The sequence below is a fragment of the Saimiri boliviensis genome, chromosome 19 (genome assembly GCF_048565385.1).
Source record: "Saimiri boliviensis isolate mSaiBol1 chromosome 19, mSaiBol1.pri, whole genome shotgun sequence".
NCBI classification, from domain to species: Eukaryota; Metazoa; Chordata; class Mammalia; order Primates; family Cebidae; genus Saimiri; species Saimiri boliviensis.
Window position 1 is genome coordinate 9,768,703 of NC_133467.1, and position 27,645 is coordinate 9,796,347.

The 27,645-nt window shown below is 40.3% G+C and overlaps 2 protein-coding genes across 4 annotated transcripts in view; one reads left to right on the forward strand and one right to left on the reverse strand.

Moving 5' to 3' along the window:
* RNF2 (ring finger protein 2) overlaps nt 1-8,574 on the reverse strand; it is a 47,127-nt gene extending 38,553 nt beyond the window's left edge. The window contains exon 1 of one of the 3 annotated variants that reach the window (XM_074389634.1): nt 8,262-8,574. The gene's annotated coding sequence lies outside the window, so the exon portion shown is untranslated. Of the gene's footprint in view, nt 1-7,458; nt 7,738-8,261 lie in introns of those variants that run through there. The other 2 variants (XM_039460158.2, XM_074389633.1) reach the window with 2 other exon arrangements.
* Nucleotides 8,575-8,652: 78 nt separating this feature from the next.
* The window catches only part of NIBAN1 (niban apoptosis regulator 1), a 210,409-nt gene continuing 191,416 nt past the window's right edge, over nt 8,653-27,645 (forward strand). The window contains exon 1 of the mRNA XM_074389632.1: nt 8,653-8,772. The gene's annotated coding sequence lies outside the window, so the exon portion shown is untranslated. The remainder of the gene's footprint in view (nt 8,773-27,645) is intronic.

Consider the following 27,645-nt stretch of genomic DNA (forward strand, 5'->3'; position numbering starts at 1 on the left):
TTAAAAAGCAGAACATTATATATTATATGGTCTTATTTATTCAAATACAGGCACACAAGATGCCTACCTAATACTACTTAATGTTTTGCGCACTATTCCTTTTAGATATTTATTGAGAGCCTATTATGTACCACATATTATTTTGGATATTGGAAAATCAACAGTAATTAAAATTCCTGCCTTCCAGTAATGGGAGACTAAAAGAAAATGTAAATAATAAAATTCAGGTTGGATGTGGTAACCAAAGCCTATAATCCCAGCACTTTGAGAGGCCAAGGTGGGAGGACTGTTTGAGACCAGGAGTCCAAGACCAACATGGGCAATGTGAGACCCCAATCTCTACAAAAATAAAGAAAAAAGTAAGAAAATTAATGTGCATGCGGTACACTCCTACAATCTCAGCTGCAAAGGAGGCTGAGGTAGGAGGATCACTTGAGTCCAAGAGTTGGAAACCACAGTGAGCTATGATTGCCTTACTGCAATGCACTCCAGCCTGGGCAACATAGCAAGACCCTGTCTCTTAAAAAAAAGGAAAAAGAAAAATGAAGCAAAGTAGATAATAATGACAGGAGTATGTGGATCAACATAAAAATAAAATGTAGGGGAAAAACTAGAAGGCACAGAATGTGGGGAGACCATGAGAGGGTTTTTTTTTTTTTTTTAATGGGAATAACAATAACATCTTCCTTAATAAAGGATTAAAGGAGATAAAACCTGTAGAGTTCATAGTGCAGAGCCTGGTGGTTGAGACTTCAATGTCTAGAGCCTGACTTGCCTAGGTTCAAATCTGGACTTTGTCATTTCCTTATCTGTGTCTTGGAGACATCATTTAAACTTCTCAATTCCTCAGCTTCCTTGTCTATAATGGAAATGTGATGTTATACCACGTCAGAGTTGTAAGGATTTAGTAAGTTTTAGATGTAAAGTACCTGGAATAGTACCTGGCTTATATTAAGCATTGTAGCTGTATTATAGCCATCTCTCTTTATCATCACCATCATCATTACTTGAGGCAGAGCTTTGAAGCCACACTTGCTGACGCTCTGGTTGTTCCTTCCTTCAGCAACCCCCAGCTGATACTTGCCCAACACTTTAAGGCTTAAAATTTCAAGGAGCCTATGCCTCATTCAAACTTTTCAACTCACCTGGAACAATGGTCACTTCATTTTTAAAAACATTTACTGAGGTGAAATGAACCATTTTAATTTGAACATTTACTGGCATTTAGTACATTCACAATTTTATGCAGTCACTAACCCCTAGTTCCGAAACATTTCCATTACTCCAAAGTAAAACCCCTTACCCAGTGAGTGGTTTCTTCCTCATCTCCCAAACCTCTGGCGATCACCAATATGCACTGTCACTATGGATTTTTCTATTCTGGATATTTCATAGAAATGGACTCATGTAATACATGGCCTTTTGTGACTAAATTCTTTCACTTGGCATGTTTTCAATATTTGTCCATGTTGTAACATGTCTCGTCAGTACTTTATCCCTTTTTGTGGCTGAATAATATTCCACTGTAAGTTTACACCACATTTTGTTTATCCATTCATCTACTGGTGGACATCTGGACTGTTTCCATTTTTTTGGATATCATAAATAGTGGTGCTAGGAACCTGTGTGTTACATGCTGGGTTGCATGTCCCCTACTTTGGATACCTCTGGTTTAGTGGTAGGAGAGGTCAAGAGTACTGAAGTTATTAGGAAAGGTCTTAGAAGAGGAATAGGAGAAAGGAATGGGTCTGAAATTGTCTGAAGGAGGAATAGACATTCCATGATGTCAGATCAAAAAGAGGAGGTAAATAATGAGCAGTGTCACAAGTGAGGGAAAAGGATTGGCAGAGGAAGGCTAACACTGAAACTCTCCTGGGTAACAGAATGTTCTACTTCCTTTTTTTTTTTGAGACGGAGTTTCGCTCTTGTTACCCAGGCTGGAGTGCAATGGCGCGATCTCGGCTCACCGCAACCTCCGCCTCCTGGGTTCTGGCAATTCTCCTGCCTCAGCCTCCGGAGTAGCTGGGATTACAGGCACGCGCCACCATGCCCAGCTAATTTTTTTTGTATTTTTAGTAGAGATGGGGTTTCACCATGTTGACCAGGATGGTCTCAATCTCTCGACCTCGTGATCCACCTGCCTTGGCCTCCCAAAGTGCTAGGATTACAGGCTTGAGCCACCGCGCCCGGCCGTGTTCTACTTCTTAATTTGAGAGGTGGTTACATGGGTGCGCGCGTGCACAAACACACACACACGAATGTGTGTATATGTAAAAGTTGTGTATGTATGTATACACATATATGTATACGTACATGATACATGTATATATTATATAATACATATACATGTGTATGTGTGATACATGTATGTGGGTATTAGAAGACATATATACATAAAACATGTATATGTGTAAAAATTGGTGTATATTTTTGTACACAATTGTTACTCCTCGATAAAAAAATTTCAAAAGATGAAAAAAAGACAATTAAGAGGGGGGTGGAATGCTACACTATCAACCAGACTTGTGAAAAATAGGGTTACAGGATATCCACAACTCCTCCAACACCCCATTACCACCCTAAACACTTTTTTAAATACAGAAACTCAAAAACTTCAAAGTAGACACAAACTCATCCCCAAGATCCAAGCCAGGGACCAATCGATCTCACTCTCACTTTTCTTTCTTCACATACACCCCTTACAAAGTGCTTTACTCTTTACCTACATTATCTCTTGCATCTTTTCAAATAATCTGTAAGGTCAGTGAGGGTGGCATTTTTAATTTTTTTAACAAAAGAATATAGACTCAGAAAGGCCAAGAATCTTGCTAGTAGTGGAAACAGACCTAGAATCCACGTCTCCTGCATTCAATTCTGAACCTCCTTCTACTTACTACACACAATATTAGCCCTTCTCTAATATGGTAAAGCCTTCCAAAAAACATTTGGCTGGGTTCCAAGACAGCAATCCCAGACTAAGATTCTATATAGCAAATAGTGTAAATAGTGAGGGTTTAATGCAATTACTGGCATGGAGGCATACCTCTTTTTTTAAGTGAATTAGTTGGTTTTAAAGTGAATCAACATGGTGTGTGAATGGTGGGGGAAACAAGAACACTTCTAAAAAGAAGTCAAAACGAAGTACTGTTGATTTGCACATTTCTCAATAGCGAACAGAGGCAGTAGTAATCAATACAGGAAGGAAAAAAAAGACAAGAGTGGACAATTAGGAAACTACATTAATGTTTTATTTTGGGGAACTCACCCCATATCAAAATAACTTAAGATTGAGAACATTAGTTTATAAAATACTAAGAAGGAGAGAGAATTTTATTTAGCCATCGAAAAGAAATTCCTGTCAAAATTGCTGGCTCTGCAAGAGAGTTGATCAGAAATCCGAAGCCCCATTTTTAGATCCCTTATTGGTACTATATAGTTTAAATTCACTAATTATTTTACCCTCTCAATTTTTCTATATACAAAATCAAATAACACTTTACGCAAACTACTTTCTAAGGACCCTGGAAGGCAGAAATGATGTCTAAAAAGGTAATATCAATATTTTATTTCCATTAGCCACTGGAAAAAACCAAGTATTTCTCAAGCATCTATGTGCACAGTACTAAGCTAAAAGTGTATAGAAAGCAATGGTCTTTATAATCTAGATGAATAAAGCAGAGGAGAAATACAAAGTAATGACTGTGACAAAATTGCAACATCTCAGAGAAAAAGATTTCACAGGATTTGGGTTGAACACAGCAATAGAAAAAAATGAAATCGGATTTAATCAGGATAGAACATAAAAAGAGTAGTTATAAAGTTTAGGTAGGCAGAGAAGAGGCAAGCTGGTTGCTACGTCCTCTGGGCCCCCAAAACATATTACTCATCTATAATTGCATTGAAAACACTGTACAGTAGTTTGTCATTGCCACTTAAACTATAAATTCCTCAAGGACAAAGACCTTGTTTGATTCATTTTTCTATTCCTAATCCCTTGTACAGGGTCTGGCATACAGAAGATAAGTATTTTTTGAAAGGCAAAGTTAACACAGAATTCCTTACTTAAATTACTGCATCTTAACCTAAGCTATTTGTCCAGATCATTTACTTATTGTCTCTCAACTCCAAAACTACCCTTCCAGATTCTATGTTTTTGCGGCTGAAACTGCAACTATATTTCACCAACTCCTTTGCCAGCTGGGATCCCGTTAGGCTTTGCCAATAGCAGTAGTAAGTGAAGACTGGAAAACAGCAAGGTGGGTGACAGGCCGTCCTCCCAGTTCCTGTCAGTAGCAACCCCTGACCCTGGCAGTTAGCAAACAGTTCCAGTCTCCAGCTTTTTGCGGTTCTCCCAGAACCAGCAACAACACATGCCTTATATGTACTAGCACCAACCACACAATGTTGACCTACTCAAAAGTCCAGCACCAGGTCCATAGAACCTCTTCTCTGAGCTCTTAGGTTCTGGTTACTGTAATGTTCCCCCCAACCCACCCTTTTTTTAAACATCCATCTAACCAATTCCCTGTATTAAATCATCTCTGTTGAAATTCCTACCAAAGTCTCTGTGTTTCCTTCCTACTGGACCCTACTATACCGTAAAACACAATGATTCTAACTGTTCTCAGATACCCTGCTGCTTCACTGAAGGGGAAAGTAAACAAAATTTGGGTTATTTTACAGATAGAAACTATTTTATACAGGATAACTTGAAACACTCTAAATTTGCTTCTGTTAAGCTGCAGCATTAAAAATCACTTAACTTTTGTGATTTAAACTACTACACTGTTTAAATGAGAGAAAAAATGAGAAATTACTTTAAAAGTGCAAGTTACTCTAAGCACATACACTCACCTCCTTTAATGTAGCGCATATCCTAGAGATAATGTGAAATGATAAAGTTGTTCTGCTATTCCCCAGTGATCCCAGTTCTCACATCCTCTCAGTGTGGCATGAGATCATGATTCTTACATTTAAAGGCGCTCTACTCCCAGCTCCCCTCCCACCCCTGCTGCTCAATAAGGTCCCTAAATTCAAGCTAACTATTTTATGTAGTGCTCAAAGAAACAGCAATCTGTTCCAACACCAAAGCTTAGCTGAACTTATTGGTATGTTGTTTCTGCCTCCCTGAGGGATTTTCAAGCATGACTTTTCTTATTACATGTGATTTTCATTTTATGCATCGATTTCAAAATTTAACCTCTTCATACTCCACTCTATAGCACAGAAACAAACAAACAAAATCCCCCTTGCAGAAGAGCCCATAAGTAACACATTTGTTGAAAATAAATGACCAAAAAGCTTAGATGTTTTCATTTGGCCAGCTACTTCACTTACTAGTATGCCGTCATTAGAAAATTTAACCCAAAGTTAATTTCGAAACTAATTTTTCACCACTGTACTTAATACAGATAAACTGATTTTTAAAAAATTATGCTAAATGGCAAACATGTTAATTCTCGAAATGGGGGACAGTAAATTTAAGCAATAGAAATCTTACAGTTTTTAGTAATGTATATAGCTCTGAGCATCCAACAAGAAATATCACCAAGCCCAATCATACCACTCTGCCTCAGTTGCCTAAAAACCATAAGGCAAAGAAGAACTAAGAACATGTCCAGTTCCACTGGAGTTGCTCCACATAACATAAAATTGAATAAGAGTCACCTATGCTCTTAGAACCTATGGTCAGGGACTCATCACTTAGCTCCTACCTGGCAACACAGTAACGCTAGCTTCTACTTAAATGCCAAGAGTCCCATTACCACAGTCAGAATTACCTATGTTAAGACCAATCAAACTGCACTTCCCACGAGAAATACCAGAAGATCCAGGAGACATACTAGGTAGAAAGGGTAGAAGATTAGTGGGCAAACAGTCAGGGTATCTGGACCTTTAAGGAACGGACTGTATAAACGTTATTGTACCTTTGTACCCCAAATTATATGGAGACCTACTCAGTGTTACATGCAAATAAAGTCAATAAATTACTATGACAGCTAAGATGTCAGATGAGTCAATCAAGAAATTAACCAGTCTGATGACAATGTCTGACGTCCACAGTGTGTGCAATAAACAACACGAATTAAAAACCAATTGTGGATCTGCACGTGAGCAGAGTACATAATCTCATATTTTTCCTTCTTTAAAAGCTGCAAACTATGATGCATTCTTAGTTTCTCCAAAATTTAATAAATGAGTCATTACAAAACTACGAAGTGCTTTAAGTCATACTTAACTTACTGCCATCATTTTAATAAAGTGGGTTTTAATGTTAACTCATTTCTCTCACTGTAAGAAATTATGCTTCTTTGCTAATGTACAGAAATGAAACTGTCACTGAAACATCTGGTTACGTATTATTCATTAGGCATATACATCACCTTTACTCCAAAGTCTGTATAATATAAACACAAATCATGAATAAATCAGATTAGACACACAGACATGACACCACAAACTGTAGGTCAGTAATAAAATTCCAAAGATGTTTGCTGACCTGGTCTGTATTTCTATCTATTCCAACCTGGGAGCTAGCTGAGTGCTTCACACAGGAAGAAAAAAACTCCAAATTCCCAGTTCTGCATGGTCTATATGATGTGAGTGATTGTAAATGGAAATTTTTCTACGCAACACACTTTAGGACCACTAGCTTATTTTTCAAATACTCAAACGGATTGGCCTGACTCGGGCAGTTTTTCCTCATAAATCTGTCTCTACCATAATTAACCTCAAATGTGGATGCCACAAGAGTACCTGAGGGAAGTAACTATAATCCTTACAAAAAGTGAGAGGCCATATTTGCTGTGTTACCTCTAGAAAAAGGAGGCAAATATAATAACTACCTATTATTTAACTAAAAAGTAGGTTAAGAATACAATCAAGATTGTTAAAGATACTTGTTGACTGTGATAAGTAGAAATTTCAGGGGGAAAAGGGAATAACCAAGAGTCATATTGCTGCTATTTAAATAGTTTATAAATGAAAGGATCAAATTTCACTAGAAAACAAACTCTTACAGCAATCTAAGTTATTGAAATATTCAACAATTGCACTTAATGCAAAGCAGACTGATTATCTACCAATTACACTAAGTATTCCAAACGATCATCTTGGAACTACCAAAAGTAGATTATGTAATGCAAATCGCTCGTACATTAGTTTTAAACATCATCCTTGATTTAAAACACTGAAACCATGCCTTTATTTTAATTAAAAAAAAAAAAAAACAGCATATTACTAAAATACCAGGTGCGTATCTGTATCTTTCCTTTTCACAGCACCTCAAAGAAACATGAAATCTTCAAACCATTTTACAACGTAAAGTTACATTCTCTAAAACTTCCAACGACCACGAAAAACATAACCAAAGGGGCTTCAAATAGATTAGTCTGTAATTGGTCTTGGCGGGCAAATAACTGAAATGAACCTCAAAGTTTGAGATCAATTTTTACTCACACCGTCTCTGAAAGCAAGAAGGCGACTTCTGACCAGCGGGACGTGGGCTCTCGGCCAACAGTGGGTACAAGGACTTCAGCGTCAACGACGGGGTTCAAAACGCGAAGCTTCCCGCAGAAACAAACCAAGGCACCCCCTCCCCCCACGACTCCTCCGGGGTACGCTCGCGGCTTCAGAAAGCAGCAACAGATTACTCCAGAGCAGGAGGCGGCATCCAGAAACGTCTGAAGCAGAAGGGGTCTCCCCAAAGCCTGCGAGGAACCCCGACGCCGAGCAGCTCCTCTACACGCGAACCCCGACTCCAGCCCCTCAGGAGCGAGGAGCGATATCCGCACCCAGTGCCCCTACCCCACCCCCACGGTGCGGACACACATCCCCGGCAGCGAGGGAGAAGCCCGGAGAAAAAGCCCCCACGCCACGCCGTGCGCCTCCCGAGCAGGGCGGCGGAGAGCCTGGGGCCCACGCCCCCGAGGCCAGGGGGCCACGCCGCCGCTCCGGCCGCCGCGCAGCGAGAGGTTCGCGGCCAAGGAAGGAATCCCGGCGCCCCGCCGACCCGCTCCCCGGCAGGTCTTCGCTCCCACCACCCTCGAAGTCAGGGGAACAATGAGAAGCCGCCTCCCCCGCCGTCCCCGCCCCGAGAGCGGCCGGGGGCGGCGGCGGCGCCATGTCCCCCCACACCCCGCGGACGGACACACTCCCCCTGCACTGCGCGGCCCCCGTCAGCCGCCCGCGACCCGGCCCAGCGGCCGCGCGTCCCGCACTGCCGCTCCCGCGCCCTTCGCCTCCCCGCCCGCCCCACTCACCGGCTCCCGCCCCAGGCAGGGGCTCCGCGGGCCGCGGCCGGAGAGAGACTCGGGGACCAGCCGCCGCGGCCGCCGGCGCCGCCGCACAATATGGCGAGCCTCGGCTTCCGCAATGGAGCTCGGGAAATACAACAGGGGCCGCTCAATATTCATGAGAGACTGAGGGGAAGCCGGCTCGGCCGGCGCTGCGGGGAGGGCGGGAAGGAGCGAGCGAGCGAGGGGCGGAGGCGCGGGACGGGAACGTGCACGGCGCGGGGAGGCCCGCGGCGCGAGGGGAGGGTGCGCCGCCGCGTGCCGGCCCGAGGAGCCCGAGCCGCCGCCCCGCCCCGAGCCGGCCGGCCACGCCCCCCGGCGCCCACCGCGGCCCGACGCAGCCCCCGGGCGACGCGGGATGACGGCGCCGCCGCCTCGCCGTGCTCCACGCGCCGCTCGGACTCCTCGGCCCGGGCTTCGGCCCACCCAGCACGCCTGCCTGGCCGCGTTCCGGGGTCTGGCCTCGGACTTCCTTCCCGTGAGTTCGTCCTCTCAAACCCACCCCACGCGGCGGAAATTCACGTGAGGTTTTGGTCTGCAGAACTTCGCGTGAACTTCAGCACCCTTCCACCCTCACGCGGCAGACGCACACTTTTCATCCTTGCGGGATAAAACTGCAGGTGTAGTCACTCCAGGGAAAACGACCTTCCGCTCTGCACTTGGCTCAACGTTCTCATGGCGGGCAACAGCTCTTCCCATTTGCCTTGCTGTTGCTTTATGCCTACCGCCTTGGCCCCTTCCAGTATTACCTTCTCAACTGGAGGATTTACGAAGGAAAGAGTCGTAGATATAATCATGACCTAAAACACAGTCAGTTAGCATCCAGTAAATTATTCGACATTTAATGCATATAAATTATGAGCTGAAGAAGTAAAAAAGGGCCGGGCGCGGTGGCTCACGCCTGTAATCCCAGCACTTTGGGAGGCCGAGGCGGGTGGATCACGAGGTTAAGAGATCGAGACCATCCTGGTCAACGTGGTGAAACCCCGTCTCTACTAAAAATACAAAAAAAACTAGCTGGGCATGGTGGCGCGTGCCTGTAATCCCAGCTACTCAGGAGGCTGAGGCAGGAGAATTGCCTGAACCCAGGAGGCGGAGGCTGCGGTGAGCCGAGATCGCGCCATTGCACTCCAGCCTGGGTAACAAGAGCGAAACTCCGTCTCAAAAAAAAAAAAAAAAAAAAAAAAAAAAAGTAAAAAAGAACTGAAAGTTCGCTGATCTCAAGATGTACTATTGTTGAGCAGTCACTCGTGTTCTGTTTAGAAGATAACCAACAATACCAGACCGTAAATCTGAAGGCATTTGAGGCATAAACCAATGGACTGCAGTGGGAATTGGGCAAACTAGGTTCACAGCCTCCAGTGTGTGTCTAACTGTGTGACTTCCGTAGATTGTATAACTCTTCGCTTCGTTTTCTTCCTCTGCGAAACGAGAGAATTGTATTGAATCCTAGGTCGTTTCCAATTCTTTAACGCTCTAAAACTCCCTATAAGCAATTCCAAATAAATGATATGAATTTACATAGGAATTTGCAAAAGAAAAATATCAATTCCAGCTGGTACCTTTGGGGATGCTTTCCTGAGGAACCAGAATTTAAGATGGTCTTTGACGCCTCGGATGGGGGGAAAGAAAGAGGACAGGTTAAATACAGCGCATTGTGTATATCACAATCCATAAAGTAAACAAGGGCAACGCATTTTTCTTTTTCAGTGGCTTGAAAACTTTTGCTTACCATCCATAACTTTAAGTAACAAATGACAATTCTCTTACTCTGCCAGCCTGGCTAATACGGTGAAACCTCGTCTCTACTAAAAATACAAAAAAGTTAGCCGGGCGTGGTGGCGGGTGCCTGTAGTCCCACCTACTCGAAAGGCTGAGGCAGGAGAATCGCTTGAACCTGGGAATCGGAGGTTGCAGTAAGCTGAGATCACTCCATTGCACTCCAGCCTGGGCATCACAGCGACACTCTGTCTCAAAACAAAAAACAAAATCAAAAGAATCAGGGATGCTCTGCTTCTCCCTTCTTGTGAAAAGTCCAAATTCTAGAGACAGTGCAGTTGCAGACGCACCTTCCTTCTTCCTTCATGACGATTGCATGTGTAGTACAAGATGGTCATAATTTAGAACTTTTGCTCTAATTAAAGTGCTTTTGAAAATCATGATGTGTGGTTAGATCAAGCAATTCAACTGATGTTGAGAAAAGTGATCATTTGTAGAAAAGCACAGGAACTTTATGGATAAAAGTTAAATATAGTGCTTAAAAAAGACTCACAGGAGAATTACCGGAAAAATGGAAAACTTAGGGGATATCTGGATTAAATGTGATTAAAAAGCTAGACCTCAGGCTAACATCCTTAATATAAAAAACACTACTGACAAATGAATGGAACTCATTTAATCTCTTTGATCTCTTACTCAGAAATTTGGCAGTGGGTCTCCCCTGACTATATTAATCAGGAAAGCTTATGTTATGGTACAGTAACAAACATCTCCAAAATCTACATGCCTTAACACAACAAAAGTTTATTGCTTGGTTATGCGTCATGCTTCATGTGGATCCAACTCACTCCGTTCCAGTCACTCCGGGAACCAGATTGATAGAGACTCCACCATCTTGTAGCTGTAATCACACCGGAACACAGAAACTTATTCTCTGTGGCCAAGGAAGAAAATAACTAAAGAATCCTCGTGGATTTTTCTTAGCCTTAGCTAGGAAGGGAAACAGAGCACTGATCACATTTCATTGCCCAGAACTAGTTGTACAGCCCCACACATCTGCAGGGGGACTAAGTCCTTGAACTGAGTTCAGGAGAAGTGAGGATGTTTTTGAACAATACTAATGTCAGCCACCCTGACCTCACCACTCAGTTCATAGATGCTATGGGAAAACTCTAAGAGGTTTAATTCCGTAACACTGGTTCTCTTGAGTGACTCCACGAAAGTTAGGCTTTCAAAAGTAAACTCTCTTACTTATTAAGAGTTGGCTGTCATGTAAATAGAGTAGACTTTCCTTTTTCTTCCCTGTTGTTTTCATTGTGTATTATATCGATGTAAACCCCATAGTAAGTGTACCAGTAGTGATTCACAAATCCAGACCACATTCTTTTTGCTAATGTTTTGACCTAACATAATGGATATCATTCTAAAATACATTTTCTAGTAACACTCTATCTACGTGTTAAATGTACTAACTGGAAGTGATATTTGTATTCTAAGTAGAAGAACATTAACACTACATAATAGAAGTATATTATCGGAGAGACTAGATGAATTCTAGTTTAAAAATAAATTCCTTTAACGCTTCAGAAGTAGTATCAGGTTAATTACATGGTGAATTGGGTGGGTATTTCTAAGTGATTACAAAAATTACCTCTTGGCCAGGCATAGTAGCTCACGCCTGTAATGCAAGCACTTTGGGACGCCAACACAGGTGGATCACCGGAGGTCAGAAGTTGGAGACCAGCCTGGCTAACCTGGTAAAACCCCATCTCTACTAAAAATACAAAAATTAGCTGGGCGTGGTAGCACGTGCCTGTTATCCCAGCTACTCAGTAGGCTGAGGCAGGAGAATTGCTTGAACCTAGGAGGTGAAGGTTGCAGTGAGCTGAGATCACACCACTGCACTCCAGCCTGGGTAACAGAGCAAGACTTTGTATAAGAAAAAAAAAAAATTACCTCTTTACTGGCATTCTTCTATAGTCAGGCTACAAAATTAAACTAGTTCAGGTCAACCAACTTTTATTGAGCATCTAGTATGTGCTTCGTATCAAAATAAATTTACGTTTTTACTGGCATTCTTCTATAGTCAGGCTACAAAATAAACTAATTCAGGTCAACCAACTTTTATTGAGCATCTAGTATGTGCTTCCTATCAAAAAAAAATTACCACTTTACTGGCATTCTTCTATAGTCAGGCTACAAAATTAAACTAGTTCAGGTCAACCAACTTTTAATGAGCATCTAGTATGTGCTTCATATAAAAAAAATACCTCTTTACTGGCATTCTTCTATAGTCAGGCTACAAAATTAAACTAGCTCAGCTCAACCAACTTTTATTGAGTATCTAGTATGTGCCAAGCACTTTATTAAGTGCTTGTAATAAAAACATTAATATAACTAGGATATGAGTTCCTTGAAAGCAGAAATCTTGTTCACCAACAGATAACCAGAGACTAGCACAGTGCTAGCACTTAGCTGTTGCTCAACACATAGGTATTAAGAGAATGAAAGACTGGGATTCTTTGACTCTAGTGTGTATGTGAAATAGAATAGCACATATGAGCTTGGTTTCTGTCATTTTCATTACTTAACAGAGGAAGTTTCTGTGAGAGTGTATTTAGCCTCTCCAGAGGCTTTCTCTATTTAGGCAGTGTGTCTTAAATGGAAATTCACACTTGCCTATTCTATATCTATCATATAAATTTCTTTTCAGCCATGCTCCAAGTATTTAATGGTTATCTGCTCATCTGAGATGAAAACTGCAGGCCACCAATCACCTGTTAATGCTAAGCTATGTATACATCACAGTTTATAGAGCGCACCTTTAGATCCGTTATTTCACTGAATTTTCAGAACAATTTTCCAAGGTATTCCTACTTTATTGTAGAGAGCCAGAATAGCCCACCCGCTCTGGGGGCATCAGCAGCAAGGCTGCTGTAAACTTTGGCTGAACTCCAGAGAAGCGAAATCATAATAGGAGAATGTGTATGTCTCAGAGAAGAGCAGAGAGGCCTAGAAAAAGATAACCAGCCTTTACTGACCTTGCTGCAAGATAGTTGTTAGCTGAAATATGTTAACTAAACTGTGAGAATTACACGACAGGCTGTTGTAAGTAACTGCACCCTCCCTCTGCTATGTGCTTTGCAAACATATAAAATAAAGTACTCTGAGGCAGGTCGGGGCCCAGGAGACTGACACCATCAGCTTTTCGGACCGCCTGGCCCAGCTTTATCTATGTCTGTCTGTGTGTCTTTCTTTATCCCCTGCTGTTCCCTCTTAGGTCTTTGAACCCTTGTGCAGCCTGGGATGCAGCACAGGCCAGATTTTATGGAGGAGGGAAATGTGACTTCTGCAGTTCAGTAACTCTCCCAAACATTGAGTTAGTAAGTGGCAGAGCTGAGGCTCAGACCTTGGTCACTTGACTCCAAGTGCAGGATACATTCCATTCTGCCACATCTGCCTTGCCACTGTGCTGCATACACCACTGCAATATCCTCCTTCTTTCTAGCAAGTGGTATATGAGTCAAACATCTGTGGAGTTTCCTTTCAACATTATTATTTATTCCAATCCTCAGTGCAGTATTTTTTTCAGAAGTTTTGCTCTTTCACCCAGGCTGAAGTGCAGTGGCACGATCTCGGCTCACTGCAATCTCTGCCTCCCCAGTTCAAGCCATTCTGCTTTCTCAGACTCCTGAGTAACTGAGACTGCAGCTATGTGCCACCACAACCTGGCTAATTTTTATGTTTTCAGTAGAGATGTGGTTTCACCATGTTGGCCAGGCTGGTCTCGAAATCCTGACCTCAAGTGTTTCACCCACCTCAGCCTCCCAAAATGCTGGGATTACAGGTGTGAGCCACCCTGCCTGGCCAAGATGATTTTCAAGAAGCTGATCCATAAATAGGAAACTAGCAGGTGTTGGTTTTATCTTCTTAGAAAACTTACTTTTAGAGAACAAAATAAAAGTAAAAGATAAGCTAGAAGATTGGGATTTAACCACTATCTATCTATCTATCTATCTATCTATCTATCTATCTATCTATGATTGTTGAAATATATCCTCTACCAAAAATCTTTCTTTGCCATCTTTTAGAAGTGTTGTGCTTTCTTTGAAAGAGCTAAGTTAAATGGGGACATTGTACAAAGGCCTAGAGAGACCTATAATTCAAGGTGGCTCCAGGAAGCAGGCAGCTCGAGATTTATGACCTCTTCAGCTGAAAAAATATACCTCTAGCCACAAGCTCTAGTGAAGTTTTATTTGTATTTCAGCATAGTACGTTTCTGTTTGTGATGCTTCCCTTGACACTTTAATTCCTTTTTCTGTTCCCAAAACAACCAAAATAATTGACTACTTTTATTTGCTAAGCGATCAACTTAAAGAAGTTAAACAAGTTAAATGAAATGAGCTAGTTAGAAAGACTTTTGAAGAAATCGAAACAATATTGCTATGTCCCTCCCATGGAGATTTGGAATGGCATTTTATATGTCCCAGATGTGGCCACATTCTGTCTAACATCTGTTAGTGCATTTTATTAAAATAATGAACTAACATGTGTTTGAAAAGCCAAAAGAATGTTAAAGTTTTCATTCTGATGCAGCAGGGATAGCTGTTTCTTTATAGTTCATAATGGAAGTGGGAGATATTGTGATATCCGTTTTCAAATATAAAGTATGATTTAATAATTAATGGCTTTCAGTAATTACTGGCTTTCTAGTATGAAGAAAGTTAATTCCGATCAAACAAACCTTTGCAGATTTTTATTTCTTTCAAAATGTTTACTGTGAGAGATGAGGTTTGTGCCCTGGCATTGATCTAGGAACATCAACAATCATCCTGGAAACTAATAAGGAATAAATGATTCAGACAGAAACTCAGAACTAAAATGGAAATTCCTCTAGTAAAGAAGGCTAGAAGATCTCAATAGGAAAGTACAGTTGAAGAGTGCAAAATATTTAAATCAAGTTAAGTTCACTTAAACTGCTTTTATGGACATTTTTTCCCCACTTAAGAGAAACGTGGTGTCAGAATGATTTTTTGTGAGGTAAGAGAATGGAGGGTAAAGACATCTCCTATCTAACACAGTTCGTAGAAATATTTTTTAGTAAAGAATTTAAAAGAACTGCCAAATCCCACCCATGTAAGATAATTTAATTTTATTTTAGACTGTATCAAGATTTGGAAACTCTTGCAGCATCCATCTGCTGAGACATTAGCATTTCATAATCCACAAAAGCAAACCGCTTACATATATATTTAAAAACAGGCTAAAGTAGGTTATAATCTAGGTAAATTTGAAAAATCATTCTGGTCAACGTATAATACTAAGGTTTTATGTGCTGTATTTCTAGTCTTTCCATAGAAAAATTTTGTTTTATCGTTTTTAAAAAAACCACATTTCATGAGGCATGCTTGTAAGATCAGAATTGACTGTGGTTCTGTATGTATTATGAAGACGACCGCATAAGGAGTAAGATGGCATAAAGTTAGCTGCAAATGACTCCTCTTGTCACTGTCCTGTTAGGGGTATTTGGGGTACCTAATGCACCTAGCACTTCAACTCTGATGTAACTGTAACTAATCCTTGTTCTGTAACAGTGTTATATTCAGTTACTAGATTTCCCATTCCATGACTTCTTGGCATATACATATCCTTAGCTATCCTTCTTCGTTCTTGGACTTTATCACATTAGTTGCCCTAGTTGGACCCTTTCCTAAAATTTGAAAGACTGCTGTGGGCCTATTCTTAGTGCAGCTGTCTCTTCTTCCACATGATCAGTTCTTAGCCGGCTGCCAACCTATTTGCTTTCTGACTTGGCCCTTTAATTTGATTTGGCCATATCTTTTACCCAGCCTTTAGCTTTGGGTTTGATACACATACATAAATAAATGCATTACATAGTAATAGGTAATGTATTATGTAAACTGCATTACAAGAGTGTGTCACGAACATAACTCATGGGAAAAAAACCTTCTTCTCTATCAACAAATGCAGAAAGAATTAGGAAAAAATGGAGAAGCAGTGAGGTTTGTCATAGTTGGTACTGAATACTAGAGCAATTATTTTAGGTCAGGATTTTGGGTCATCACATGATGTTATGTGATGATGTTGCAACTACCTAAAGAAAAATAACGACCAACAGGAAAGTTTATTCTTGGTGAACTATCAACATGTAGAACTGTATTTGGATGTTGATTTTAAATAAACCTATCAAAATACACTATCATTTAAAAATAAAAGTTTAAAATGCTATACATTAATCTTTATATTCCAATTGGAACTTGAAATTTGACTAGTTCTATTCTTAGGCCATATTTAGCATCTGTCGGTTTACTCATTTGGATTAGTAGTATGCAAATACATCCCTTCCCTACCACATACTACTAATCCAAGCAAACATACATTAATAGTATATTACTAATCCTAGCATGTCATCTTTCAATACCGATCATTATTCATCTTTACATGGGCCCCAGCATTTGACACAATGCAATATACATATATATAACACACGTATACATGTGTCTCTCTGTGTGTATACATATATGTGTGTGTATACACACACACAAATATAAATATCTTGTTCCTAAGATACTTTTGGTATGCTTTTGAGTAATAACTACAATTTGTAAAAAGCAGTCACTAAAAATACCTGCTTTATATTAAACATTACAATAACATTTAGAAAATGCAAATTTGAATAGGTACAATTTTCTACTTAACCTTTTTTTTAGGGTGGAGGACAGAGTCTTGCTCTGTTACCCAGGCTGGAGTGCAGTGGTGTAATCTTGGCTCACTGCAGCCTCTGCCTCCTGGGTTCAAGTGATTCTCTTGCCTCAGCTTCCTTAGTAACTGGAATTACAGGCGCACACCACCATGCCCCGCTAATTTTTTTTTTTTTTTTTTTTTTTTTTGAGACAGAGTGTCGCTCTTGTTACCCAGGCTGGAGTGCAATGGCACGATCTCGGCTCACCGCAACCTCCGCCTCCTGGGTTCAAGCAATTCTCCTGCCTCAGCCTCCTGAGTAGCTGGGATTACAGGCACGCGCCACCATGCCCAGCTAATTTTTTGTATTTTTTAGTAGAGATGGGGTTTCACCACATTGACCAGGATGGTCTCGATCTCTCGACCTCATGCTCCACCCGCCTCGGCCTCCCAAAGTGCTGGGATTACAGGCTTGAGCCACCGCGCCTGGCCGCCCCGCTAATTTTTATAGTTTTAGTAGAGACAAGGTTTCACCATGTTGGCCAGGCTAGTCTTGAACTCCTGACCTCAGGTGATTCGCCCATCTCAGCTTCCCAAAATGCTGTGATTACATATGTGAGCCACTGTGGTCAGCCTCTACTTAACCACTTTAAAGGAATTATAATACTCAATGTTTATAAACACAGATGTTACATACATTACTGATGTTCGTAAAAAATGATAAAACCCTTTAAGAGGGCAATTTTGTAGTTATCAAAATTTTTTTAAAGTTTTACATCTTTCTTTTAAAAAAATTTTTTTAAAGAAATTTTCGTAGAGTCAGGGTCTCACTGTGTTTGTCCAGGCTGGTCTTGAATTCCTGGTCTCAAGCAATCCTCCCACTTCAGCCTCCCGGAGTGCTGGGATTACAGGCATGAGCCACCATGCCTGGCCTCTCAAAATTTTAAATGTGTGTATCTTCTAGCCTAAGAAATGTTCAATTCCACAACTCTGTCCTGTAGAAGTATCCACAGAAGTGTGCAAAGAAATATATACCTGGATGTTAATTTTTGTATTGCTTATATTTGTAAAAAATTGAAAATAACCCACTTTTATTGTTAAATTTTGGTATATCCGTAAAATACTACATCATATAGCTGTCAAAAAGAATAAGATAAAGCCACAGGCACTAACACAGAAAGATATTGAAGATATAGTAATAAGTAAAAAATCAAGTTAGCCGTATGTTCCATATGACCTTATTTTTACAATACAAAAAAAGTCAAAAGATTATGCGTGAAACTATTAAAAGGTATTGCATTTGAAGAGAGGAGGATTTCTAAACACTTTGATGTTCTAAATTATTTCTTCATTTCTATATTGGTTTGAATGCTTCACAATGAAATTAAAAAAATGTGTTTTGTCAGAAAATTGGTAAAGATACATATAAAAAGCAAACTGTTCTAATAAAAGAGAGTGAAAATTTTAGCATATATCTACCTATTATTAACTGCAGGACTGTGCTAAAGAAAACAGCTGTTCTAGATCAGGCATCATCAGCCAAAACAAAGAGAAAAGCCAGAACTTCAAAATTCTTTTTTCTGCAGGTCTAGTTGTGTAGTGTCCTTGAAAATCAGGCATTCAAATGGCTTATTATTAGACCTTAATCTCTACTCCCTTAAACATTCCTTATCCTATTTAGTAAGAAGTTAGGCTAAACAGAGACCAACCAATGACTATAGATTCCTCAAATAGCAGCAGAGTTCTAGGACCTATATAATTATCTTGGGACTCAACTCTCCTACTAATTTATATCCCACAATCTCTAGGAAAAATATCAGATGTTATTTGCTAATTAGTCTTCTTAGCACTCCCGGAAGAAATTTCTACTGATTTAACACATGATTGCTAGAAGCAACTACACATGGTAGGTTGAGAATTTAGTATTTGAATTTCCCGTCTTATACACCTCTGTTCCAGGGGATTTTAATTTTTTAGATGTTTTGAGATCACTGTATGGTAAAAGGTTTCAACGATGTATTAGGCTTGTTTCAGAAGACTTGACCTCCCTCCATATCTGGTGCAAATGGCTCAAGAAGTCACAGCAAGAGCCCTGGCCACTGCAGTTAGGGTAGAGTGGGGTGAGGGGCATGCAGAAATAGAGGGACCCCAGGACTGGCTGAAAAGGACAGGAGATTTGTCCAAAGTGGCCAAATGTCCCGAGCTGGAGCAAGAACAGAATACACAGGCAAGCCGAAAGTATAGGAAAGGAAAACAAGGCTCAATATGTTTAAGGGGGTGCAAGGGACTCACCTGAAAATTGAATTGGAGGTCTGAAGCCAAGAACATAAAGAACAGCTATACGTCCTCCTCCAGTGGAGATGATGGCAAGTGTGGTGGGGAGTTAGGCAGAAGTACAATATGGCTGATGTGAGCTGAGAATGGCAAAGGGATACCCTTGACCTAGACTCTAGGTCCTAAAATTATAAGTAGGCCAAATCTAAAGACACCTGCAAAACCCAAAGTTATTGGTGAGGGTTGTGAAAAGCAGAGGGTCAGTTAGGAAAAACTAGAGATGCAGATGCAAACAGCTCATGACAATTGGAAATGAAAACTTTGAGATAGGCGTGAGGAATCAACTAGTGAGATGACAATAGCCAGGGACAGTGAGACCTGGATATTTGATGACTGGCCTTTATCTGGGTTCTCCAAATTTCTCTGACCCGCTGACCCACTTAAGCTCAGTCTCTTTTGTGGCTTCTCATCATTCACCCCAAACCCTAAAGTTTCGGAATGTCCCAGGATTTAGTCTTAGGACCTTATTCCCTCTTACTTTATACTCTCTTTCTGCGTACTCCTATTCAGTCACAGGGCTCTAAGAACCATCCATTTGTTGACAACTTTCAATTTTCTCCAAACTTAAGAACCCCAGAAGTCTCTCCAGACTTACAGTCCTCTCCTCTACTTATTTGCCCCTCCTTTAGATGTCTGATAGGTATCTCAAATAGAAAATGCCCAAACCCGGCTTCCTTTTTGAAATATGAACAAAGAGTAACATATGATGTTAGCTGTCCTTTTATTAATATCTATGTTGCTGGCCGGGCACGGTGGCTTACGCCTGTAATCCCAGCACTTTGGGAAGCTGAGGCAGGCAGATCACAAGGTCAAGAGATCGAGACCATCCTGGCCAATATGATGAAACCCTGTCTCTACTAAAAAATACAAAAAGTAGCTGGGCATGGTGGTGTGCACCTGTAGTCCCAGCTACTTGGGAGGCTGAGGCAGTAGAATTTCTTAAACCCAGGAGGCAGAGATTGCAGTGAGCCCAGATTGCGCCACTGCACTCCAGCCTGGCACGAGGTGACATAGCAAGACTCTGTCTTTAAAAAAAAAAAAAAAAAAAAAATCTATGTTGCTTCACTAGTCCCAGGAGAATTAAAAGAAATTATTCTTTGAAGAAATTATCCTTCCTAATTACTTAAGACCACAAAATAATTCAAATGTAAAATTAATGTTTTAAGTGTATTTGCATGAATTTCACTTATTCATCATTCCCTTATTAAGAGTGTACAAATCATCACACTAATTCAAATAGATGTAAAATATGAACCTATCCTCAAAGAACCCAGCGACTAATCAGGGGATCCGGCACAAGAAATGTTATGAGGCCAATAGGAGTAAAGCCAATAGGAATAGCTCCCCCTAAGTCTCATTATTAATTACACACTATAGAATGGCATCTCTCATAGGGCTCCAGTCACAGCAATATTAGTTTTAATCCTGGAAATTAGAAGAGTTGTAGGCAAATTCACAACTGTGCTAATAGCAAACAACCTCATCAACTCTGTGTCAGGTACAGTGCTAAGTATTTCGTAAGTGTCATTTCCCTGAATCTTCACAACCCTATGAAGAAATTACCATTAGTATTATCACTTTATGCATTAGAAAATAAGGGTTTAAAGCATCTTAATACTTGGTGACCTCGGAATCACAGGATGGGCAAATCCATGCCCTTAACCACTATTCTTTGTGTGTGTGTGTGTGTGATGGAGTTTTGCTCTTGTTGCCCAGACTGAAGTACAATGGTGCAATCTCAGCTTACTGCAGCCTCCTCCCCCCAGGTTCAAGTGAGTCTCCTGCCTCAGTCTCCAGAGTAGCTGGGACTGCAGGTGCCCACCACCATGACTAATTTTTGTATGTTTAGTAGAGATGGGATTTTGCCAGGTTGGCCAGATTGGTCTCAAATGCCTGGCCTCAGGTGATCTGCCTGCCTCAGCCACCCAGAGTGCTGGGATTACAGGTGTGAGCCACTGCACCTGGTCCCACCCTTAACCACTGTTTTAAACTGTCTTTTCATAATTGATGGCTCTGCTTTAACTAATAAAATACTGCTTAGTTTTTTTTTTTGAATATTTGTACTAAAATGAATAAATTTCTGAATAAACCTAATAGTGAATAGGCCTATTATACTCCAGTAGTAAACCTCTATTACTAAATATAATTGGGTAAAAAGGACCATAGAGTAGGAGGGCTAGCTTCATGAAATGGTGGGGTTAGTTTTCCAACGCTCATAAAGATGCAGTAGCAGAGATTGGTCTATTGGTCTTTTAAAGTTTCCTGCTGATTGATTGCCTTTGGAGATAAGCTCTTTATTCCAAAGGATCTGTGTTTGGGGCTCTCTCTTAGTAGTTATCCATAGATAAACTAAGATGGAGAAATCATCAAATTTGCAGAGGCTAAGTGGATAGAAACCAAAGCCTGTAGGAATACAACCTGCCAGGTTTATTATCTGTTATGCGTTGATTTATTACATATGGCAGGAACATAAACCAGATGTATTTTAATGTCGGGGGCCATTCCATCACGAGAGCACAGGAATGTGGCCGCAACTTGAAAGTAGAGAATCTAAGACTTCTAGGTAGTTCAGAAGTTTTCTTTTATGCTAGTTGTATAATAGAATAAAAGTTTTCCAATCATCTTTTCAAATTAGGTGGGACTCCATTTCTTAATCTGGAAGTTGTTGAAACTTTTGGCTTTTGAAATTCAATTATTTTCATTTTCAGAAAGATCCAAGATTTTCTGAGTAGTTTTTACTTAATCTAAAGCAAAACATTCTTGGCGAGTACAGCTTTGATATGTAAATATTCACATATACGCATCCCCATTCACTCCATTCTCATCTGGAATTTAGACATCTCATTTTCATAGCTGGTATTTAATAACACATCTTTGCCATCTGCTTTTCTTTTTTAAGTTAAGCCAATGTCTTTTAAAACTCTATTATTTGAAGTCACATTTAAGTATTGAAAAAAATTTCATTTTGATGATGTACATTTAAGGAAAAAAAAATTTTTCCACGTTAGCCCAAAATGAATTTTGGATACACAATTATAAAACCTTTTCATTTTTCAAACAGTTAAAAAGTATTAATGGAGAAAAAAATACTATAAATGTTTTAGTTTAGGAAATAGTCTTGGAAATAAAACATATACAATGTGGGCCGGGCCAGTGGGTCACACCTGTAATCCTAGAACTTTGGTAGGCTAAGGCAGGATGACTGCTTGAACCCAGGAGTTAGAGACCAGCCTTGACAACACAGCAAGACATCCTTTCTACAAAAATAATAATATTATAATAATAATATGCAACAGAGAATAAGTGTACAGTCCTTTCCAAGAGAAAATTATATTGAAAATCATTAACTGAGCAATGATATTAGAAGTACTTGTAATTTAGTTTTCAGTATGGTTTCGAGATACATTTACATGGTAAGATACATTTTTAAAAATAATTAGGCAGAGTGCATGTGGCTCATGCATTTAGTGCTTGCACTTTGGGAGGCTGAGGCTGGCGGATTCCTTGAGTCTAGGAGTTTGAGACTAGTCTGGGCAACGTGGTGAAACCTCATCTCCACAAAAATTGCAAAGTAGTCAGATGTGGTGCATTTTTAAAGACTTTATTTTTTAGAGCAGTTTTAGGTTCACAGCAAAAAATGCGAAGATTTTCCATGTACTCTCTGTCTCACAAATGCCCATCTCCCACTTTCAGCATCCTGCACTAGAGTTTTACATTTGTCACGACTGAATGCTTCTACAGTGACACATCACCAAAGCCCATACTTCACATTAGGCTTCACTCTTGGTGTTGTACATTCTGTGGATTTTGACAAATATGTAATGGCATATACATATACCATTACAGTATGATACAAAATAGTTTCCCTGCCCTAAAAATCCCCAGTGCTCTGACTACTCATCCTTCCCCCCCTACAATTTCTATAAACCACTGATACTTTTACTGTCTCTTTAGTTTTACGGTTTCCAGACTGTCATATACTTGGCATCATACAATATGTGACCATTTCAGATAATTTTTTCTCACTGTGTACCATACATTTAAGGTTCATCCATACCATGTCTTTTCATAGCTTGATAGCTCATTTCTTTTTAGTGCTGAATAATATTTCACTGTCTGGATATACCACAGTTTATTCATATAAACCTACTGAAAAACATCTCGGTTGCTTCCAAGTTTTGGTTTCTTTTAATAACTCTGCCATAAACATTTGTGTGCGGGTTTTTGAGTGGACATAAGTTTTCAACTCAGTTGTGTAAATACCAAGGAGAGCAGTTGCTGGATCATGTGGTAAGAATATGTTTAGTTTTATAAGAAATTGCCAAACTGTCTTCTGAAGTGGCTATACTATTTTACATGAATGAGAGTTTCTTTTGCTCCATATGCTCACCACAGCATCTTACGGTGTTAGTGTTTGGATTTGGCTATTCTTTTTTGTTTGTTTGTTTTTGAGATGGTCTTGCTCTGTTGCCCAGGCTGGAGTGTAGTGGTGTGATCTCAGCTCACTGCAACCTCCACCTCCCAGGTTCAAGCAATTCTCCTGCCTGAACCTCCTGAGCAGCTAGAATTACAGGCTTGTGCCACCATGCTCAGCTAATTTTTGTATTTTTAATAGAGATGGGGTTTCATCATATTCGCCAGACTGGTCTCCAACTCTCAACCTCAAGTGATCTGCTTGCCTCAGCCTCCCAAAGTGCTAGGATTATAGGCATGAGCCACCATGCCTGGCCTGAATTTTAGCTATTCTAATAGCTGTGTAATGATATTTCATTGTTGTTTTAATTTGCAATGACCTAATGATATACAATATTGGGCATCTTTTCATATGCTTATTTGCCATCTGTATATCTTCTTTTGTGAGGTGTCTGTTCAGGTCTTTTGCCTATTTTTAATTGGGTTGTTTTCTTTTTATTGTTGAGTTTTAATAGTTCTTTATATATTTTAGATAATAGTCCTTTATCAAATATGTCTTTTGCAAAGACAACCCAGTCTCTGGCTTATCTTCTCATTATCCCGATAACATCTTTCACAGAACATGAGTTTTTAATTTTAATGAAGTTTATCTATCAATTAATGGATCATGCCCTTAGTGTTATAGCTAAAAAGTCATCACCATACCAAGGTCATTTAGTATTTCTCTTTTTATCTTCTAAGAGTTCTGTAGTTTTGTGTTTTAAATGTAGGTTTGTGATCCATTTGGAATTATTCGTTGTGGAGGGTGTAACATCTGTGTTTAGATTTCTTTTCTTCATGTGGATGTCCAGTTGTTCCAGCAGCATTTGTTAAAAACACTGTCTTGCTCTTTTGTATTGTCTTTGCTCCTTTGTCAAAGATCAGTTGACCCTACTTATGTGGGTGAATTTCTGGGGCCTCTATTCTGTTCCATTGATTGTCCATGGGATTTGTAGTGATGTCCCCTCTTTCATTTCTGATATTAGTAATTTGTGTCCTCTCTTTTTTTTCCTTAGTTACCCCAGCTAGAGGATTATTAATTAATTAATTTTTTTTTTTTGAGATGGAGTCTCCCTCTGTCACCCAGACAGGAGTGCAATCTCAGTTCATTGCAACCGCCACCTCCCCGGTTCAAGTGATTCTTCTGCCTTGGCCTCCTGTAGCTGGGATTACAGGTGTGTGCCACCACACCCAGCTAATTTTTTTGTATTTTTGTAGAGATGGGGTTTCATCATGTTGGTCGGGCTGGTCTTAAACTCCTGACCTCATGATCTGCCTGCCTCAGCCTCCCAAAGGCTGGGATTACAGGTGTGAACCACCTGTAATGTGTGCCTGGCTGAGGGTTATTAATTTGGTTGATTTTTCAAAAAACCAGCTTTTAGTTTTGCTAATTTTCTGTATTGATTTTCTGTTTTCAATTTTATTGATTTCTTTTTTAATTTTTATTATTTCTTTTCTTCTTACTTTGGATTTAATATGTTCTTCTTTCTCTAGTTTTCTAAAGTAAGAAGATTGTCTTGTTTTTGCTTTCTTTTTCTAAACACATTTCCTTTTCTCTCTTTCTAAGTATTTTTTCTTTCTTTCTAAGTATATTTCTTTCTATTATTTCTTTTCTTCTTCTTATTTTGGATTTAATATGTTCTTCTTTCTCTAGTTTTCTAAAGAAAACTAGAGAAAGAAGAACATATTAAATCCAAAGTAAGATTTTCTTGTTTTTGCTCTTCCTTTTTCTAAACATATTTTCTTGTTTTCTCTTTCTTTTTCTAAGCATATTTTCTTGATTTCTCTCTTTCTTTTTCTAAACATATTTTCTTGTTTTCTCTCTTTCTTTTTCTAAGTATATTTTCTTGATTTCTCTCTTTCTTTTTCTAAACATATTTTCTTTTCTTATTTTTATTTTTAGTAGAGATCGAGTTTCATTAATAATATGGTTTGGCTCTTTGTCCCCCACCCAAATTTCATGTGAAATTGTAATCCTCACTGTTGGAGATGGGGTCTAGTGAGAAGTAATTGGATCATGGGGGCAGATTTCCCCATTGCTATTTTCGTGATAATGAGTGAGTTTTCCCCCTTGCTGTTTTCATGATAATGAATGAGTTCTCACAAGATCTGGTTGTTTAAAAGTGCTCTCTCTTCCTTCTGCTTCCCACTGCTCTCTCTTCCTTCTGCTCCAGACATGTAGGATATGCCTCCTTTCCCTTTGCCTTCTGCCATTATTGTAAGTTTCCCAAGGCCTCCCCAGCCATGCTTTCTGTACAGCCTATGGAATCATGAGCCAATTAAGCCTCTTTTCTTTACAAATTATCCAGTCTCATGTAGTTTTTTATAGCAGTGTGAGAACAGACTAATACAGAAAATTGGTACCAGGAGTGGAGCATTGCTACAAATATACTTGAAAATAAAGAAGTAGCTTTGGGACTAGGTAACAGGCATAGGCTGGAACAGTTTGAAGGGATCAGAATAAGCCTGGAAGATGTGGGACGGTTTGGAACTTCCTAGATATGTGTTAAATTGTTGTGACTAAAATGTTTATAGTGATATGGACAATGAAGTTCAGGCTGAGGTGGTCTCAGATAGAGATAAGGAGATTGTTAAAAACTGGAGTAAAAGTCATTCTTGCTATACTTTAGACAAGAGACTAGTGGCATGTGCCCCTGCCCTAGAGATCTGTGGAACTTTGACAGAATAGTTTTGTGAGCTAGGCCCAGGGACCCACTACCCTGTACAACCTTGGAACACTGTTCTCTTCATCGCAGCAACTCTGGCTCCAGCTGTGGATAAAAGAGCCCCAGAAACATCTCAGGCCACTGCTCCAGAGGGCACAAGCCCCAAGCCTTGGTGGCTTTCATGTAGTGTTGGGTCTGCAGGTGGGTAGAAGGCAAGAATTGAGGTATGGGAGTCTCTAACTAGGTTTCAGAGGATATATGAAAATGCTTGAATATCCAGGCAGAAGTCTGCTACAGGGGTGGAGCCCTCAAGGAGACCCTGTATTAGGGAAGTGCAAAGGGAAAATGTGGATTGGAGCTTCCACACAGAATGCCACTGGGGCACTACCTAGTGGAGCTGTGAGAAGAAGGCCACCATTCTACAGCCCCCAGAATGATAAATCCATGGACAGCTTGCATCATGCACCTAGAAAAGCTGCAGGCACTCAAAGGCAGCCCATGAAAGTGGTTAAGGGTGTTGTACCCTGCAGAGCCACAGTGGTGGAGATGCCCAGGCCTTGGGAGACCATCCTTTGCATCAATGTGGCCTGAATGCTGGGCGTTGTGGCTCATGCCTGTAATCCCGGCATTTTGGGAGGCTGAGGCAGGTGGATCACCTGAGATAAGGAGTTTGAGAGCAGCCTGGCCAACATGGCAGAACCCTGTCTCTACTAAAAAATATAAAAATTAACCAGACGTAGTGGCACATGCATGTAATCCCAGCTACTTGGGTTGCTGAAACAGCAGAACCACTCGAACCCAGTAGGGGGAGGTTGCAGTGAGCCAAGATCATGCCACTACACTCCAGCTTGGGCAACAGAATGAGACTCTGTCTAAAAAAAAAAAAAAAATTCAATGACTGCCCTGCTAGGTTTTGGACTTGCATGGGGCCTGTAGCCCCTTTGCTTTGGCTAGTTTTTCCCTTTCAGAGGAGCATTTTCTCAATTCCTGTATCTCCATTGTGTCTCTGAAGTGGCTTTTTAATTTTGAATGCTCATGGGCAGAAGGGACTTGCCTTGTCTAATATGGGCCTTTGGACTTGGACATTTGAGTTAAATTTGAAATAAGTTAAGACCTTGGGGGACTGTTAGGAAGGCATGATTGTGTTTTGAAATGTGAGAAAGACATTAGATTTGGGAGTGGCTGGAGCAGAATGATATGATTTGGCTCTGTGTCCCCACCCATATCTCATGTTGAATTGTAATCCCCAGTGTTGGAGGTGGAAGGATGATTGGATCATGAATGCAGTTTCTAATGGTTTAGCACCAACCTCCAAGTGCTGTCTTGTGAGAGAGCTCTCACAAGATATGGTTGTTTATATATCGGGTAAAAGGAACTGAGGTAAACAGGCCTTTAGGAATGTATTGGTAAGCTGCGGCGGGAGGAGAAGCGTCCAATAGTCCTGTTATTAGGTCTCAATCTTTTAATAAGCCTGTGCC